The following is a 21,109-nucleotide window of genomic DNA, read 5'->3' as shown; positions in this document are numbered from 1 at the left end:
GATGGGACTGCTGCAGCATTATCTTGTCTAACTAATTAATTAGAACAAGATACAGAACATTCCTGACATGACACTGTGTCGGACACACTGATGACGCGAGGTATTCTTTGTGAATGGTTGCGAGTGGAGGGATGTGCTGAGTGTGCTGTCAGATAATAATTTTTTCATCTGAGGAAACAACCTCCTGACATTTACGGAGGTAACTGGAGAAAATCGAAAACATTGAACTGTGGTAGGGTCCATTTCTACTGCAATATAATTTTCACCTTGTAGCTTTTCTGTCAATGTCAGGATTTTTGAAGACACCATTTTACACTTTTTCCTAACTAGTGAACCTCATTTCCCTCACATACTCTCCAATCTTTGCACGACACCAACTGTAATTTTCACTGGCTTTGTCGGAGGCTACCTCATTTGTCAAAGCTGACAGTTCACTTGTGGCAGCAAACTGAACTCTGCCACAATGAGAGTTAGCCATTTGTCACTTATAACGATTCAGAAAGTTTCTTACCTGCTACAGCTGAATGTGATTCATCATTCAGACCAATAACCAGATTAGTTATGCTTGGGAAATTTGAAGTGCCGTCCCAGAAAACACCCGTCAGCACTGCGGCGGTTAGTTACTTTGGAGGAGGCTGAAAGGATATTACAACACACACAGAATATTAGTTCAATTTATTATAGCTTGAATAAGATGAAATATTCAGTTTTGAAACAATCCATCTATGTGTACTGTTTGTGTCCCTGAACACTAATGTATTTCCCGATACAGTTTAGGATAATAGTCTCTTCTGTCCATGTACAGTTGACTGTAATCTTTGCTACACGTTTCTGCCTGATACAATTCTCGTGCTGCTGTCTCTGTAATGAGACAATGCTGTCATTTTTGGCGACAATTGCAGAGTGGGCGAGTGACGCTCTTCTTTGGCAGGAGTGGTGTGCAGAATCTTTCGAGGCCGTGGCTATGCCGACGTCTGTCATTCTTTGCCATGTCTGGTAGCAACTGTGCTTAGTTGAGTCTCTGTCATGAGGTACCTACTTTGTCACAGCACCTTGTTCTTCAGAGAGCACCACAGCGAGTGTAGTAGTCTCCTTCTGAAATCCATGTTCCCCATCTTGTGATGATTGAGGGGGCAGAGTTATAACTGGCACAATGTCTTTAAATTTCTGAATATTTGATGATTCTTTCAAAAGATCTGCTCAGTACAGGAAATTAATTTGTCGACATCGAAAAATGAGCTTCGTATCTCTTATCGCTTTCACGCTGTCAAAACCCATGTGCTGTGCAGGCCACAGTCACTGTAATGAATTACTAAATAAACTCACTGTTTTAAGTGAGAATGTTTTTATTGATTCACTTTCTGAAGGATCTAACAACAATATTGGCAATAATGGAACCCGTAGGATCCCTTAACTTTGATTGAAATCCATATCTTTGTATTTATTGCTTTATCTTTGATGATTATTGTGACATTCACTTAAGTAACACTTTTTCAAACTTGACTCCCTCGGCACTGATTCATCTGTATAAATTCAAAAACTGTCCTAACGTAGGATTCTGTAGTTTCCACAAGGAGGGGAGGAGGGGGTGCGTCCTAAAATGAATAAAAGTGAAATGCAAATTGCAATATTCAACTCCATGTTACAATCGCCATTGGAAGCAAAGAAATTATCATGCCAGTAGCCTTGGAAAGTGCATTTTTGTGTTTGATTGTAATGATACATTGAGAAATAAAATATTTCTTTTTGTAATTCTCTGACTGGTGACATATTTTGCACTAAAGTATTTTACATACAGCAGAAAATATGTCTGATCCGAAAGTACTAATGTAACTTTTCAGTTTACTCCACAAACGAAAACTGAATTTAACCTTGTTACTAGCTACCTTCCAAATTGTCATCACAATGAAGTCCAAAAGAAAGATGAATAATGAAGATAGAAACCATGTCTTATCCCCAGCACTCACTGTTCCTTTTGAAGGAGGAGTGAGCCAATAGGAAGCCAATAAACACAACTGATAATTAAAATCCTTACCTACTGTTAGTGCTTTTTATGGGACAATGGTTCTTTTTAATAATAAAGGAGTAAATTATGATCAGAATGGCAGCAAAATTCATTTATTTCACCAGTTAGGCATATATAAAAGACAGAAGGAGGCTACATAAAACTGTGGCACTTCAATCATAAAGATATAAATTATACAGATTCATGCTTAAATTGAAGATTGATCTAATACATTTAAATGAAATTCTGCCAAAGTTGTGGTTGTGTTCATTACACTTGATCTCAGAATATATCCTAAGGTTTTACAACAAATGGATGTCAAGGGAGGTGGATAGTCATTTTGCAGATTACATCTGCTACCCTTCTGGTAGACTGTTGTGATCTGTGCTGTCTTACAACTACTGAGCACAGTTTTTTGTTCAAGGTATTGATGGTATATTCTGGTTAAAGTGGGAACTGGTTCAGCTGTAGATTCTGCATAGAATTTGACAAAGATCCTGTAGGGCCACAAATACTTGTTTAATTGTAGCGATTTCAGATTTTTCTCCATGCCACTACCGCTAATATCTATAAAACACTTGTCTTTCCAATTTTTGCAGTATGTCTGTATCTTCCTTGGTGAAGAGTCGTTTGAAAACTGAGTTGAGTACTTCTGCTTTTGCTTTACTAGCCCCAGTCTTTTTCTCTGTGTCATCCATGTTTGTCTGGACACTAATTTATGTACCATTGACAGCCTTTGCATGCAACTAGAATTTCTTTGAATTTAAGAAGACGTCTTGCAGTATTATTCTGCTACGGTAAACGATAAAGTCTTCATGCATTACCCTCTTAAAAGTGACATGTATTTCATTTAACATCTCTCCATCTTTGGCCATGTGCTTTCTTTTACAGCTGTCTTGCAGTTTCTTTACAATGACTGAATACCATGGAGGGGTCCCTTACATCTCAAACTGTTGTACTAGTGTATGTGTTGAATGAGATGTATCACATCCTTAAATACAAATGTCAGAGAAAAGATTTTCCTGACTGAGAGCAGTAGATAAGTGGTGAGCACCCCACTGTTGGGAGATGTTTTAAATTGTAGGTGCTGATATCAGAGCTAACGATCCAGTGGCTGTACAGAAGTAGGTAGCAATCAGATTACCTTACCTGCTGAGGCAGAGATAAGAGTTCCATCTACATCTACATCCATACTCCGCAAGCCACCTGACGGTGTGTGGCAGAGGGTACCCTAAATACCTCTATCGGTTCTCCCTTCTATTCCAGTCTCGTATTGTTCGTGGAAAGACGGATTGTCTGTATGCTTCTGTGTGGGCTCTAATCTCTCTGATTTTATTCTCATGGTCTCTTAGTGAGATATACGTAGGAGGAAGCAATATATTTCTTGACTCTTCGGTGAAGGTATGTTCTCGAAACTTTAACAAAAGCCCGTACCGAGCTACTGAGCGTCTCTCCTGCAGAGTCTTCCACTGGAGTTTATCTATCATCTCCGTAAGGCTTTCGCAAGTACTATCCTGTAACGAAGTGCGCTGCTCTCCGTTGGATCTTCTCTATCTCTTCTATCAACCCTATCTGGTACGGATCCCACACTGTTGAGCAGTATTCAAGCATTGGGCGAACAAGCGTACTGTAACCATGGAGTGGGGAGTGCGGAAGAAAGAGCTCCATGAAATCTATGAATGCAAAATGTCAAAGATAATAAATCCATTGTGATTCTTAATTATCAAGTTGACTATCAGATCTGTTATGTATGCAGTACAGAGACAGTATGATGAGTTGGTAGCTGTCCTCATTTATCATGCATTGAGTTGTAATTTTGAAGATAATATAAGAAGGTGAATTCTACCTAACTTCTTATTTATGTGATGAACCAGATGAGAATGAGAACTTAATTTTCAGCAGCTTTATCTGCAGTCTATGAGGAGATGAAGTCTGACCAAAGTTCAGGGAAGAAGTCACATGGATTCAGGGGACAACCTAGCTGGATCCTAATTAGTCATACTTAATGGTGATGGAATATTCACGAAGCTACGTTCGTCATCAATAGAAGGAGTGTTCAGGTGGCAACTTATTTAAATGTTAGGTACATGAGATCATGTATAACAAACCACCATACAGCCCAAGGCAATCTGGGACACTTCACGTGCTGACCGTGTGACACAAGATATTGGAGGATATTTGTACTAGCGAACTGAGTTTCTTTTTGTAAAGTTTTCAGTTACATCTGGGGAAGAGTCTGGCGATTGATGGAAGTCTTTGATTAGAAGTTTAAGCTTGCCCTCAACACAGTTTCGCCCAAACTGTCGCACATGTAGCTTCAATTTCTGTTGTGATGGATTTGCCTTTCTTGTCTGCTGTGACAAACACACCACCTCCATCTCCCATTAGCTTATAGTTTCAATCTAGACTTCAAAGTCCTCAAAAAAAATTCAACACTGTGAATTTTGGGTTTTACCTAGCTTTTAATAGCTAGTAGTAGGTGAGCTACACTGCTTTTGAGACTTTCAAACTCTGGGACCTTTTGTTGCAAATACTTTGTCAGTTGATTAGTAGAATTTTAATGGTTTCGTATGTGGGGGACATTTCTTTGAATCTTACTCTAATACTTCTATGGATGTCAGTGTTCATACCAGATGGAGAGACGCCTGAGCTAAAAAGAAAAATTTCCCACACATCCTTGCCCGTACATGAAGTCTACCTGGGCAGCAGCCTCTGATGTGTAGTGCACACCTGATCAGTTTAGGGGCACCCTCCAATTCTCGACACTATGACGTGAGCCCAGAAAGTTGCAGCCTAGCTCACAACAGAACCTTTGAGTCTGCTTTAAACTTTCAAGTAGACTCAGAAACAGAGAGCTATGATCAGCTATGATGACAGTCCTGCAAATTGTGAACTTCTTTCAAACTAAATTCCAGCAGTTCAAAAGAAAAACTCTTTTTCATGCTGCACTTTAAGTTTTTCTATTTATTTATTTTGTGCATGTAGACACGCTTCACATTAGTTATAAGACATCTTCAGTGGTTGTCCTGAAATATTACATGATTTATTCATTTGCACATACAGGTTATCATTTACACTTATAGGTTATACACTATGTGATCAAAAGTATCCGGACACCTGGCTGAAAATGACTTACAAGTTCGTGGTGCTCTCCATCGGTAATGGTGGTATTCAATTTGCTGTTGGCCCACCCTTAGGAGTCATTCCATGTCAAGCGGCCTAATGGTCCCCACTCGACCATCTCCAATTTCGATGAAATTTATACAGGATGTACTTATAGACATGAAGCACAGCCAAATTACAGATTTTTAAAGGCTCATTTTTTGACATTGGGACTGAAATGAATAAATGATCAACTTTGTTTACCATTGTTCAGGATGTAACAGATCTGTCATGCTGAAACTTTGTGATCCTGTTCAACTTTTTGGGTACAATAGCTTAGTTATAGTACAAAAGGTCAAATTATGGTAAATTCATCATAGTGTGCTATAAAAGTGGCTCATAAATCTTCTCGTACCAAATTTTGGCTATATTTTATGAAGCTAATACTTTAGTTAGCTGCAGCCTGCCAGCATGTCATAAAGCTCTGTAAGTGGCACCCAGATTGCTCAAATAATAACTGAGTTATCGAAGTTGAAAGTGTGCTAAAAAATTTAATCAGTCACTTTTGCTTCACGTTCAAAAGGCCATATCTCGAAAAGGGTAACACAAATTTGATTTTTCTCAGTACCATTGAAAAGAGCTCACCTTGTTTGATCAGAAAAAGTTGTTTTTATATTGGAGACTTTGCATTTAGAAGAAATAAATTTATATTTTCAGTACATTACATTTCTCGACATTGCAACTTAAATGAATAAATAATCAACTTAGATTTACCATTACTCAGGATCTAAGAGACCTATCATGCTGAAACTTTGTGATCTTGTTCAACATATTGGGTACAATATCTTAACTGTAAAACAAAAGGTCATACTATTGTAAATTCATCATAGTGTGCTATCAAAGTGGCTCATAAATCTTGTCGTACCAAATTTTGACCATACTTTTTGCCTTGTATCTACTGAAAGGATAACTATCTGAGGCTGATACTTTAGTTACCTGCAACCTGTCAGCATGTCATAAATTTCTGCAAGTGGCATCCAGATTGCTCAAATAATAACGGAGTTATCTGAGCTCACCTTGTCTGACCAGAAAAAGTTGTTTTTATTTTGGAGACAGTGTCAACAATGCTTAATGTCAACAATTGTATGTGGTAACATGCTTCAACAATCTGTCTGAAGCACACTGTTCTGCAGTTAAGAGTGTTCAGATGTTGTGTGTGCCTTTTTAAATGATGTAAAATCTGTTGTCATTACTGGATGAACCTCTTTTTTTGGCAAGTAAAATTTATTTCAAGGTATGGAGTGCCTCTTTAGAAATGTTTATCAGGTTGTTTAATTTAGTATTCTCAAGGAAGTTCCCAGTATCTATGATTCTTTAATATTTTTCAGTTGAAAATATACACCACTTCTACTTTTCTAATATTGAAACAAACGGCAATTGGAAGCATAAATTTAATTGTAGTGTAATGGATATCAGCGAGGTTTCAGTACCATGTATCATTGGCCTTTCAGATAATTCTAAATGTCATCTGAAAACATACACACATCAACAAGGCTTCATTCCAGTCAAAGAATTTTCAGTAGAGAAACAGGAATTAATAAAAGAATTTTCAGTAGAGCAACAGGAATTAATAAACCAAAGAAGTGAGATACGTCTTACTGAAAATTCACAAATATGCTTTCATCACAAAGCAATACTTGTGGACAAATATTACTTTCTACACAGATCTTGTTGTAATCTTTTTGGTGCAAAGAAACATTCTGTTAAAAAGGATTTATGGATTGTCAGTGTGGAAACAGCAAAACAATTGCAAGCCATGACAAGAGCAATGTGAAACCTGGTCAGATCTATCCAGTTTAAAGAAAACAATTTTTAGCAAAGAAAGCAAAAAAATCGCAGTAAACTTCAAACCATTCAGAAGATGAATCATATCCAGAAGTATCAATCGATTCAAGTCTAACTGCTTCTTGGAGTGTCCCCCTCTAAAATTTCAGACAGTATCAAAAAGGGATGTGAAAGGTTACGCAAAATGAAAAATATACGAAGCTCAAGAGGCAATTGCGAATAACATTTCTGCTGCTGGAGGATTCACCCCAAAAGATCTTCAAGCACCAAATACAAGCAAGACATGTCTTCATTGTGAAGATTATAAGCGGCTGATTAAAGAATTGAAAGAGAAGTTGCAGCTGTCAAGGCAGTCTGAAAAACTGCAAATACTAACATTAGTACCACAAAGCTGGACTATAAAAGAGACAATGCAAGAATTTGGTGTTTCAGAGAGGATGGTAAAAGCAACTAGGAAGTTACAGGCAGAAAATGGTGCATTAGCTCTGCCAAAGAACAAGTGTGGCAAGAAGATTCCAGATGCCGTAAAAGAAAGAGTGGTAGCATTTTTTTTCAGAATAAAGAATTTAGCTGAATTTGTCCAGGTAAAAAAGACTGTATGTCAGTTAGAATAGAAGGAAAGAAAGTTTTGATGCAAAAATACCTTCTTCTGAATAATTTTAAAGAAATGTTTGTTGCATATCAACTTCAGCACGGGCCTGAAATTGGATTTTCCAGATGTTCCTAATTAAGGCCAAAATGGTGCATCACTGTGGGTACTGCAGGAACCCACTCAGTCTGTGTTTGCACTTTATACCAAAATGTGAAACTGATGCTTGCAAGAACTCTAATTAAAGAAGATTATAAGAGTCTGATTGCTAAAACAGTGTGTGATTTGGAATCCAAAGACTGGATGCTTCATCATTGGGAAATTTGTCTGGGAAAAGAACTACTGGATCAGATTTTAGAAAGTAGTTTTGAAGACAGTGATCCAGATGATACCATTGAGTTCAAACAGTGGGTGCACACTGATAGAGATACATTAGAAACCTAGCAGATGACGCACGAGGATTTTATTGAAGATCTGGTTTCAAAAATTGACAAACTTTCCACTCATCATTATGTTGCAAATCACCAGAGCAAGCACCTAAAATGCATAAAAGAAAGCTGTAAGCCAACTGAACTGATCATATTAATGGACTTTGCTGAAAATTATTCCTTCATTGTCCAGAATGCAGCTCAAGCAACTTTTACACCTATTTGTTGTGTACTTCAGAAATAACTTGGACATCAACTAGTGTATAATAAACGACAGTCTGAAACATGATGCAATTGCTGTACATGCTTTTATGGTGAGATAAATAGAAGATCTAAAGTGTCTCCTTGGAAAAATCACACTCATTTACTACTTCAGTGATGGGTCAGCAGTGCAGTACAAAAATTTAAAAAAAAATTCTGAATCTCTGCCACCATCAAAATGACTTTGGAATCTCAGCTGAATGGAACTTTTTTGCTACAAGCCATGGAAAATCTCCATGTGATGGAATTGGGGGAACTGTAAAGTGCCTCCAAAGACCAACTGAGGACCAGATTCTGACACCAACTGATTTGTTTAAATACTGTACAAAGAATATCAGAGGAATCCAATTCATTTTTGTTTCAAAATAAGAAATTGAAACATTAAAAAGTGAGCAGGAAGTAAGGTTCAAAAATGGCTGCACAGTATCAGGAACTAGAGAGAATCACCATTCTATTCCATTAAATGAAACTCAAGTTTCTGTTGTAAGAGTATCCAATGAAACAAATATTTTAGTGGTAAATGTTGACAAATTCAAGCAACAGTTTCATTCAGAAATATTATAGCTTTACAACTGGGCCAATACATTGCCTGTATATATGATGAAAAATGGTGTATTGGTAATGTGTCTGAAGTTTCAGAAGAAGGAAAGTTTTAGCCAGTTTCATGCACCTCAATGGACCTGCATATTCATTCTATTGGCCAGCTATTTTTGTCATTCCAGCTCCATCAGCAAAAGGAATGGGCCGACATTAAAGCTTGTTAGAATCAACTGTAATTGCTATTAGTAACCAATTTCAGCAAATGAATTGATAAGAAATGAAATATTTGGCTTGGGGACCATAAAGAGTATGACATGTATTTTTTAATGTAATATAAATGCAATTTTATTTGGTACAACAAGATTTATGGGCCACTTTGATAGCAGATTATGATGAATTTACAATAGTTTGACTTTTGTTTTACAAATGAGATATTGTACCATAAAAAATTCAACCGGATCGCAAAGCTTCAGCATGACAAGTCTCTTAGATCCTGAGTAATGGTAAATCAAAGTTGATCGTTTATTCATTTAAGTCGCAATGTCGAGAAATGTAATGTACTGAAAATATAAATTTATTTCTTCTTAAATGCAAAGTCTCCAAAATAAAAACAACTCTTTCTAATGAAACAAGGTGCTGAGAAAAATCAAATTTGAGTTATTCTTTTTGAGATATGACCTTTTGAAAGTGAGCCAAAATTGGCTGATTAATTTTTTAGCACACTTTGACCTTCGATAACTCAGTTATTATTTGAGCAATCTGGGTGCCACTTACAGAACTTTATGACATGCTGGCAGGCTGCAGATAACTAAAGTATTAGCTTCAGAAAGTTATTCTTTCAGTAGATACAAGGCCATAAAGTAGAGCCAAAATTTGGTATGACAAGATTTATGAGCCACTTTGATAGCACACTATGATGGATTTACCATAATTTGACCTTTTGTTCTACAAATAAGCTATTGTACCCAAAACGTTGAACAGGATCACAAAGTTTCAGCGTGACAGATCTGTTACATCCTGAACAATGGTAAACAAAGTTGATCATTTATTCATTTCAGTCGCAATGTCAAAAAACAAGCCTTTATGAAAAGTAACTAGTGGCCCCACCATACTAATTATGAAGCTGTCATTCGGTAGTGCTTCATGTAAGGTCTATATGTACGTCCTGTAAAAATTTCATCAAAATTGGAGAAGGTTGAGTGGGGAGCTTGTCTAAATTTAAGCTGCTTGACATGGAATGACCCATAGCCTTGATGACAGCTTCCAGTTCAGTCAGTTGCTAGAAGGTTTCTTGGGGAATGCCAGCCCATTCTTCGTGGAGTACTGCACTGAGAAGAGGTATCGATGTTGATCGTTGAGGCCTGGCATGAAGTTGGCATTCCAAAGCATCCCAAAGGTGTTCTATGGCATTCAGGTTAGGACTCCGTGCAGATGAGTCCATTACAGGGATGTTATTGTTGCGTAACCACTCCTCCACAGGCCATTCATTATGAACAGGTGCTCGATCATGTTGAAAGATGCAATCACCATCCCCGATTTGCTCTTCAACAGTGGGAAGCAAGAAGGTGCTTAAAACATCAATGTGGGTCAGTGCTGTGATAGTGCCATGCAAAACAACAAGGGATGCAAGCCCCCTGTATGAAAAACATGACCACACCATAACACCACCACCTCCAAATTTTACTGTTGGCACTAACACACTGGCAGATGACGTTCACTGGGCATTCGCCACACCCACACTGCCATCAGATCGCCACATCGTGTACCGTGATTCATCACTCCACACAACGTTCTTTCACTGTTCAATCGTCCAATGTTTTCATTCCTTATACCAAGAATGGTGGGGGAGGGGGGGGGGGGGGGGCGTAGTTTGGCATATACCGGCATGACATGTGGCTTATGAGCGGCCGCTCAACCATGAAATCCAAGTTCACCTCCAGCCTAACTGTCATAGTACTTGCAGTGGATCCTAATGCAGTTTGGAATTCCTGTATGATGGCCTGGATAGATGGCTGCCTATTACTCATTACAACCCCCTTCAACTGTCGGCAGTCTCTGTCAGTCAACAGACAAGGTTGGCTTGTACACTTTTTGGCTGTACATGTCCCTTCATGTTTCCACTTCACTATCTCATTGGGTACAGTGGAGCAAGGGATGTTTAGGAGTATGGAAATCTCACTTACATATGACACAAGTGACACCCAATCACCTGATCACATTCAAAGCCTGTGAGTTCTGTGGAGTGCCCCATTCTGCTCTCTCACAATATCTAATGACTACTGAGGATGCTAGTATGGAGTACCTGGCAGTAAGTGGCAGCACAATGTACCTAGTATAAAAAACATACGTTTTGGGGGGGGGGGGGTGTCTGGATACATAGTGTAGAGTTAAAACAGTGTGTTCAGGTTTTTATAATAAAATGGAAAATACAGCTCAGCATCTAATTCATTATTTCTCAGCCAAACAGCTTTCTCTCTGGTGGCTAACTGGTTAAAAGTTTGCACTTATCCTTTTTCTCAGTGTTTTCCACATATGGCAATTTAATTGATATTTCTGTTGTATAGTGTCATTTGTTTCTGTAAGTTTTGCCAACTTTCTCAGGTTTTGCTTTCAACAGTTTTTTCTGTGTCTGTGTGTATGCTAATGTAAGTTCTTGGGAGAGAAATAGGCTTTGTGATCATCTGTTGGGATCACTGTCTATTATATGACCAATCAATGTACACAGTGAGTGGGCATTCACATTACCTTGGCCATTTAGTAATACCTTCCTTTCAGCCTTTCTTTTATACAGGGTGTTACAAAAAGGTACGACCAAACTTTCAGGAAACATTCCTCACACACAAATAAAGAAAAGATGTTATGTGGACATGTGTCCTGAAACGCTAATTTCCATGTTAGAGCTCATTTTAGTTTTGTCAGTATATACTTTACTTCCTCGATTCACCGCCAGTTGGCCCAATTGAAGGAAGGTAATGTTGACTTCGGTGCTTGTGTTGACATGCAACTCATTGCTCTACAGTACTAGCATCAAGCACATCATTATGTAGCATCAACAGGTTAGTGTTCATCACGAACGTGGTCTTGCAGTCAGTGGAATGTTTACAAATGCAGAGTTGGCAGATGCAGATTTGATGTATGGATTAGCATGGGGCAATAGCCATGGCGCGGTACATTTGTATTGAGACAGATTTCCAGAACAAAGATGGCCTGATAGGAAGACGTTCGAAGCAATTGATCGGCATATTAGGGAGCACGGAACATTCCAGCCTATGACTCGCGACTGGGGAAGACCTAGAACGACGAGGACACCTGTAATGGACGAGGCAATTCTTCGTGCAATTGACGATAACCCTTATGTCAGCATCAGAGAAGTTGCTGCTGTACAAGGTAATGTTGACCACGTCACTGTATGGAGAGTGATACGGGAGAATCAGTTGTTTCCGTACCATGTACAGCATGTGCAGGCACTATCAGCAGCTGATTGGCCTCCACAGGTACACTTCTGTGAATGGTTCATCCAACAATGTGTCAATCCTCATTTCAGCGCAAATATTCTTTTTACAGATGAGGCTTCATTCCAACGTGATCAAATTGTAAATTTTCACAATCAACGTGTGTGGGCTGACGAGAATCCGCATGCAATTGTGCAATCACGTCATCAACACAGAGTTTCTGTGAACGTTTGTGCAGGCATTGTTGATGATGTCTTGATTGGGCCCCATGTTCTTCCACCTTTGCTCAGTGGAGCATGTTATCATGATTTCATACGGGATACTCTACCTGTGCTGCTAGAACATGTGCCTTTACAAGTACGACACAACATGTGGTTCATGCACGATGGAGCTCGTGCACATTTCAGTCGAAGTGTTCGTACGCTTCTCAACAACAGATTCGGTGACCAATGGATTCGTAGAGGCGGACCAATTCCATGGCCTCCACGCTCTCCTGACCTCAACCCTCTTGATTTTCATTTATGGGGGAATTTGAAAGCTCTTGTCTAGCAACCTCAGTACCAAATGTAGAGACTCTTCGGGCCCATATTGTGGATGGCTGCGATACAATACGCCATTCTCCAGGGATTCCATGCGACGGAGGGTGGATGCATGTATCCTCGCTAACGGAGGACATTTTGAACATTTCCTGTAACAAAGTGTTTGAAGTCACTCTGGTACGTTCTGTTGCTGTGTGTTTCCATTCCATGATTAATGTGATTTGAAGAGAAGTAATAAAATGAGCTCTAACATGGAAAGTAAGCGTTTCTGGACACATGTCCACATAACATATTTTCTTTTGTTGTGTGTGAGGAATGTTTCCTGAAAGTTTGGCCGTACCTTTTTGTAACACCCTGTATATGTGGTAATTTTCTTGTGAGGTTAGAACGTGTCTTTCATTATTTATTCTATTTTCTTTCTTTCTTTCTTTCTTGTTGCTGGTTTGTGATTATTTTCTCTTAAATGTTCTGCAAAAGTTGAAAGGCTTGTCCCATGTTTCCTTGCTTTGTTATGTTCTTTGTAGTGGGTGTCAAATGTTCTGCTGGTTTGTCCTATGCATCTTCCATCACGTCTGGCATTGTTGTTGGTATATTTCTGGTAGATGTCTGTGTGTTTTGTTATTTTTGAAATGTACTTTAAGATTGAACTGTCTGTTTTGAATGCTATGTTTATGCCTTTTCTTTTGAAAATGTTTGTTAATTTACATGTGGGTTTATGCTTGTAGATCATTGTGTACTATCTTGAATCTTCTTTCTTGTTTTCATGTATTCTAGGTGCCATTGTGGGTCTGTTGCTGTGTGTGTGTGTGTGTGTGTGTGTGTGTGTGTGTGTGTGTGTGTGTGTGTGTGTGTAGTGTTTTGTTGTGCTGTTGTTTCTATGCATAATGTCTATTGACTGTATTAGTTGTTTAACTTTGTGACTAGATTATTATTATACCCATTGTTTGATGCTATTAATGTGATGATGTCTAGTTCTTTATGGTAGTTTACTGTGCTGAGTGGTTCTTTGCTGAGACTACAGATCATGTATCTGAGCACTGTTGCTTCTGCAAGTGTGTGTGATTTAAAGTAATGTATAATAGTGTCCCTTATAGTGGGTTTATGGTAAATTTCAAAGCTATGCTGATTTTTTCTTTTTTATTTTGTTTGTTTATTTTGGTTGTTATGTTGTTTTTCCATTGTGAATCTTAGCTTTTTGTGTCTTGTGTTTAGATCTGAATGAAAGGGATCAATTTTTGCTGGAGGTTCAGCAGTTAAACAAAGGATATCATCCCTGTATCTGATTGAATAGAGAATGTTATAATTCTGTGTGGTAATGTTTCTAAAAATTGAGTCTTCTACGTGGTTAGTGGAAATGTTGCCTAGGGCACCTGACACTGGGGATTCATTAGTTGCCCATTTTCTTGTAAATATTACTCATTATTAAACTGAAAGTAGTTCTGCTCATTTATCAGTTTTAGCAATATCTATATTTCCATGATGTGTTCAGCTGATTGTCCTTCAGGTTTTGTCTGTGATGAAATTTTTTCTGCTATTGGTATGTTAGAGTTCATACTCTCTATGTCAAAAGAGAATGTTAGCTGTGTCTTCAATGTTTGTATTTTTTATGAGTTGTATTATCTGTGAGATGTTTCTTATAGTTCAGTCTTCATCTATTTTATAGGTTTTGAAAGTAATTTCAACATGTGTCCTGCAAGTTAGTAAGCGGGAGCTTTTTTGGAGTTCTCTGTTTAAGTGGTTTAATTTCACGTTTCTGTAAGTGTAAATCTGTTCAGTGTACAGTTGCTCACAGAACAGCCAGCTACGTAGCTCTTTAACACACCAGCGTCCATTGGTAACAAGTCAAAATCTACGATTGTTTGCTTTTGTAGTTCACTCCTTCAGTTAGTCTCGGTAGGATGGACAGGATGTGTGCACGCTGTGTGCAGATGCAGGAGGAGCTGGCCGCAATTCACAAACAGCTGAATGTGGTTTTGGTTACGGTCAATCACCTTCAGGCTGCTGGCTTGGGGTGTAGTAGTGGCAGAAAATCTAGCACGTCACACGGGTACGTCAGGTGTCACTTGTTTTGCCCATGAGCTATGCTTCCGAGACATCTTCTAGTACACCCATCACGATGGATCTGCTGTCGTAGCAGGGTGAGTGACGGGAGGTAACGCGTTCACATTGCTCGAGCTGGAGGGCCAATGTGGAGACTGGCCGCCTGGTCTTTACTAGTTATTGGGAGCTCGAATGCATTATGAAGCCCCTTAGGCAGATAGCATTCACGGCTGGAAAGAAAGCTGATGCACACTCAGTATATCTGCCAGGGGGCTTCATCCAAGATGTGGAGGCAGCCTTGCCTGTGGCTACCAAATGTGCAGGGTACAGTCATCTGTAAGTTGTGGCTCATGTCGGCACCGCCAATGTCTGTTGTGTGGGTTCCTAGGCGATCCTCGGTTTGTACAGGTGGCTGGTGGAGGTGGTTAAGACTGCTGACCATGTGCACAGAGTGCAAGTGGAGCATGCAGTTTGTAGCGTCGCTTGCAGAGTTGATCGAGGTCCTTTGGTTTGGAGCTGAGTGGAGAGTTTGAACCGAAGGCTTAATCAACTTTATGATGGTCTCGGGTGCAGATTTCTAGACCTGCATTATCATATGGTGATTTGTAGCAATCCCCTTGAGGGAATGCTATACACAAAGGAAGCAGCTACTAAGGTAACTGAGTACTTGTGGAGTGCACGTGAGAGTTTTTTTCATCCAGGCAGAAGTTTCCGGTGCTCTGATAAACACTTGCCAGTTGTTATGCAGTAATGGAAGTCTAATGGTGTTCATAATAAAGACAAATTGTGATGAGTAAACTGTTGAAGTATTCATAATAAAGTCCACGAATTTACTGCCCTCCAGGAAAGTTCTTGTGCCCAATTATTCTTGGGACCGAGAGCTGGCTGAAACCCAAAGTAGAAAACTCTGAGATGTTTAGCAAGTCATGGAATGTATAACAAAATAACAGATTAGAGGCCATAGGAGGGAGGAAGCAGCACCTGTTGTCCGGGGGTAGCGTCTTTGATTAGTAATCAATACGTTATCGGTTCCGGGTTCAAAACCTGCCACAGCGTAAATTTTGATTAATAATCGCTATTGGCAGCCGAAGACTTATGGCGTAATAAGTTACCCTCATTCTGCCAACAGCTTTGTCAAAGAGGGCAGAAGAGCAGATAGAGGTTCAGGGCACTCTCTTGTCCTTGGGGTGGGAAACTGCCCTAAAAGGCGGAAAATCAGCAATGATCGACAGCATGAGGCTGCAGAAGGCAATGGAAAACATGCATCAATGACACACAACCTGTATCCATAGGACATGTGGCTTGTAATTGAAAAAAGTGTCAACACAGTCTCTCCATTGACAAAAGATTCCGGAATAGCCCCCCATTCGGATCTCCAGGAGGGGACTACCGAGGTGGAGGTGACTGTGAGAAAAACATTGAATATCTGATGAAAGGATAATGTTCTACAAGTTGGGGCATGGAATGTCAGAAGTTTGAATATGGTAGGGAAGCTTGGAAACCTAAAAAGGGGAATGCAAAGGCTCAATCTAGATATAGTAGTGGTCAGTGAAGTGAAAAGGAAAGAAGACAAGGATTTCTGGTCAGATGAGTATAGAATAAAGTCAGTAGCAACAGGAAATGGTATAGTGGGAGTGGGGATGATTATGAATAGGAAGGTAAGGCAAAAGTATGTTACTGTGAATAGTTCAGTGATCGGGTTGTTCTTATCAGCATCAACAACAAACCGACATCAACAATGATAGTTCAGCATGAGGATTGGAACTGTAGTGGCAACTATTTATTTACAGCTCATACAAAATAGATACTTGTTTCAAAGATTTACTGACCTTAAAAGTAGTCACCAGCATTGTGTATAACTCACTGCCAGCGATGTGGAAGTTGTGGGATACTCTTAGCAGTGCAAAATGTGTTGACAGTTGGCGCGGCATGGTCTATTGCCCGCTGAATTTGTAGCAGTTCTAAAGTGAATGCTGTGAAGTATTTCCTTCAGTTTAGAAATCGAGTTGAACTCAAGACGGTTTAATTCAGGGGAGTGCAGTAGGTAGTATAGCATTTAGCAGCCCCCTCAGTCAAACAAATCAGTAACAGCTTGCACTGTATGTGCTTGAGCATTGTCCTGCAAAATGATGGTCAGGTCCTGCAGAAAATGTCATCACTTCTGTCTCTATGCTGTTCATTTTTGGAACAGAACCTACGACCAGCTTAGAGACAGAAGTGATGACACTTTCTGCAGGACCTGACCATCATTTTGCAGGACAATTCTCAAGCACGTACAGTGCAAGCTGTTACTGAGTTGTTTGACTGATGGGGCTGCTGAAGTGCTATACCACCTGCTGCACTCCCCTCAATTAAGCTCTCGTGAGTTCAACTCGATTTTTAATCTGAAGGAAACGCTTCGCTGCATTTGCTTCAGAACTGCTACAAATTCATCTGGCAATAGACTGTGCCGCTCAAACTGTCAACACAACTGGCACTGCTAAAAGTAGCCTGCGACTTCCACATCACTGATCACTGGCAACGGGTTAAACACAATGCTGGTGCATACTTTGGAAGTCAGTGAAACTTCGAAACATGTATCTATTTTGTACAAGCTGCCACTATTAAAGTTCCAACCCTCATATATATGCTGATGTCACAAGCTGAAGCTAAAGATGAAGAGATAGAGAAAGTATATGAGGATGTTGAAAGGGTGATGCAGTACGTAAAGGAGATGAGAAGGGGATTGGGATGCAGTTGTAGGGAAAGGAGCAGAAAAAAATAACAGGATAATATGGTCGTGGGACAAGGAATGAGAGAGGAGAAAGACTAATTGAGCTCTGTAATAAATTTCAGCTAGTAACAGACAATATTCTGTTCAAGAACCACGGCTGGATGACATGGGAAGATTTCAGTTAGATTAGATCATGGTCAAGCAGAGATTCCAAAATCAGGTACTGGATCGCAAGGTGTACCCACGAGCAGATATACACTCAATCACAAAGATGAAGAGTGGACTGAAGTTTAAGCGATTAGTCAGGAAGAATCAGTATGCAAAGAAGTGGGATTCAGAAGTACTAAGGAATAATGATATACATTTAAAGTTCTCTAAGGCTATAGACACGGCAATGAGGAATAGCTCTGTAGGCAGTACAGTTGAAGAGGAATGCACATCTCAAAATGGCAGTGACAGAACTTGGAAAGAAAAACATAGCTACAAAGAAGGTAACTGCAAAGAAACAATGGGTGACAGAACTACTACTTCTGTTGAGTGATGAAAGAAGGAAATACAAAAAAGTTCATGGAAATCTTTCTTTCAAATATATCCATTTGCTTTTCGTCAAATTTTGTTAATGCCTATGTTTCAGCACTATGTGTTAGCACCGGCATTACTAAAACATTACATATCGTAACTTTAATTTTTCCGAACAGAAACTTAGATTTCAGATGTTTTCTAGAGCCACTGTAGCACTTGCTGGTGGGCAGTTTTCATTTTTGAATTTCAGAACTGATGTTGTTCTTAGAATTTACTTGTAATTTGAGGTAAGCAATAATACACAACATCAAACTTATACGAACTGATTTGGATAATCTTCCTTAATTATAGGCATATACTTTTTGTTTCTTTTATCTGTAGGTTCATCTTTCTAACAGCACTTTCAAGACTTAGAGAGACTTCTTTCATTGCTCTTGACATTATTGCAAATTATACCAGTATCATTTGCATATCCCAGCACATGATCTGATTTTCACAGAATAGTCCCTGATTGTATTGATGCCCACCTCTGTTGTAACATTTTTTGAGTCTAGATTAACATCATTTTTTGTGGTCACAGTACACTGTAACACCTCCTGTGTTTTAATTTGATTCTGGGTGCTTTCCTTAGCAGCCTTCAAAAAGGCAATCAATTTATTAGGAATATCTAACTTTTCCATTGCTACGGATAGCCCTCTTGTGTCAGTACTGTTGTATGCCGATCTGAAGTCTATAAAGAGGCAGAATGATTCAACCCCAAATCATATGCATTTTGCTAGCATTTGCTATATCTTCCTTGATGAAACCAAATTTATAGTCACCAATAATGGTTTCAGCATAGGTTGTAAGCCTTTTAAAAAAGAATGTTGCAAAACATTTTACATGCTGTAGATAATAGTCGAATTTCCCTGTAGTTAGAGCACATTGAAATATTATTCTTAAGCTTCTTTGTGGCTGCCTCTACTTCCTCAGCAGTTGGTACTAGTTCCCCAGTTTCTGGGTTTCTTTTATTTATAGAGGGTAAGATTCCTTGGTTATCAGCCTATACCATCATTGTTGAGCCATCTTCTACATATTGTTTTGTCACCACTCAAAATTGAACCATCTGTATTTCTACACAGGCTATATAATTTTTGAAATATATGTATAATATATAAATACATATTTAATACCTAATGGGGAAAAGTTGTTAGCCAAAATCTCAAAAGTTCTTGACCAGTTTATTTCAAATTTCAAACATTCAGATAGATATAGGCTAGACTTTTATTTAATATATGTGGTATGTAAATGTATATATATTACACAAGATGAAATGTTGTTACCAAGAAGCTTGAAGAGTTATTGACTGATTTTCTGTTCGGCAGCTATGTGGAGTCGGAAGGTTAGTTGAAGGAGACAGGGGAGAGGGGGTAGCAGAATAGGAGAGAAGTTAAAAGACTGAGTGCAATTCCACCTCAAAAACTTCTCCGACCTGCTCACTTCCTATTCCCCTTGGAGTATCACTGTCCGCCACCTCTACAACCACCTCCAAACCTCTTCCTCATCCCCTCATAGCTGACTGTAGACCTACTAAATTCAACCCACCCTCCAAAACTCCCTTTTACCACCACACACTATCCAGAACATAAACAGACCCAAAACACTGCCATCAGCCTTTCCTCCAGAAGCCTTAGATTTACAGAAATATCAGTTCTTTCCAAAGGTCTCACCTTTTGCTCCACTCCCAAATTCAATCATGCAGGACTTGTTAAAGATCTGCACTCCTTCTCTTGATCCCTATAGTGGAAAAACTTTCTTATTATTTATTTATTTATGTAAATAAAATAGAAAGAAACTTCCACATAGGAAAAATATATAAAAACAAAGATTCCAAGACTAACCAAGCGGGAAAGCGCCGGTAGATAGGCACAATGAATAAAACACACAAACACACACACAGAATTTCGAGCTTTCACAACCGGTGGCTGCTTTGTCAGGAAAGAGGGAAGGAAAAGGAAAGATGAAAGGATGTGGGTTTTAAGGGAGAGGCTAAGGAATCATTCCAATCCCGGGAGCGGACTTACCTTAGGGGGGAAAAAGGATACGTATATACTCGTGTGCGCGTGCGCACACACACACACGCACACACACACACACACACACACACACACACACACACACACACACACACGCATATCCATCCATACATACACAGACACAAGCAGACATATTTAAAGGCAAAGAGTATGGGCAGAGATGTAAGTCAAGGCGGAAGTGTGGAGGCAAAGATGATGTTGAATGACAGGTGAGGTATGAGTGGCGGCAACGAAAAATTAGTGGAGATTTAGGCCTGGTGGATAACGAGAAGAGAGGATATATTGAAGGGCAAGTTCCCATCTCCGGAGTTCGGATAGGTTGGTGTTGGTGGGAAGTATCCAGATAACTCGGACGGTGTAACACAGTGCCAAGGTGTGCTGGCCGTGCACCAAGGCATGTTTAGCCACAGGGTGATCCTCATTACCAACAAACACTGTCTGCCTGTGTCCATTCATGGGAATGGACATTTTGTTGCTGGTCATTCCCACATAGAAAGCGTCACAGTGTAGGCAGGTCAGTTGGTAAATTACGTGGGTGCTTTCACACGTGGCTCTGCCTTTGATCGTGTACACCTTCCGGGTTACAGGACTGGAGTAGGTGGTGGTGGGAGGGTGCATAGGACAGGTTTTACACTGGGGGCGGTTGCAAGGGTAGGAGGCAGAGGGTAGGGAAAGTGGTTTATGGATTTCATAGGGATGAACCAAGAGGTTACGAAGGTTAGGTGGACGTTGGAAAGACACTCTTGGTGGAGTGGGGAGGATTTCATGAAGGATTGATCTCATTTCGGGGCAGGATTTTAGGAAGTCGTATCCCTGCTGGAGAGCCACAGTCAGAGTCTGATCCAGTCCCGGGAAGTATCCTGTCACAAGTGGGGCACTTTTGGGGTGTTCTGTGAGAGGTTCTGGGTTTGAGGGGATGAGGAAGTGGCTCTGGTTATCTGCTTCTGTACCAGGTCGGGAGGGTAGTTGTGGGATGCGAAAGCTGTTTTCAGGTTGTT

General features: G+C 39.6%; 1 protein-coding gene across 1 annotated transcript in view; it reads left to right on the top strand.

Moving 5' to 3' along the window:
* Window positions 1-21,109, top strand: part of LOC126305111 (uncharacterized) — a 371,181-nt gene that overhangs the window by 299,055 nt on the left and 51,017 nt on the right. The gene's annotated exons all lie outside the window — the stretch shown is intronic.

Source organism: Schistocerca gregaria, unplaced genomic scaffold (assembly GCF_023897955.1).
Source record: "Schistocerca gregaria isolate iqSchGreg1 unplaced genomic scaffold, iqSchGreg1.2 ptg000255l, whole genome shotgun sequence".
Taxonomy (NCBI): domain Eukaryota; kingdom Metazoa; phylum Arthropoda; class Insecta; order Orthoptera; family Acrididae; genus Schistocerca; species Schistocerca gregaria.
The sequence above is the reverse complement of the archived record's forward strand: the minus strand, read 5'-3'. Positions and strand labels throughout refer to the sequence as shown.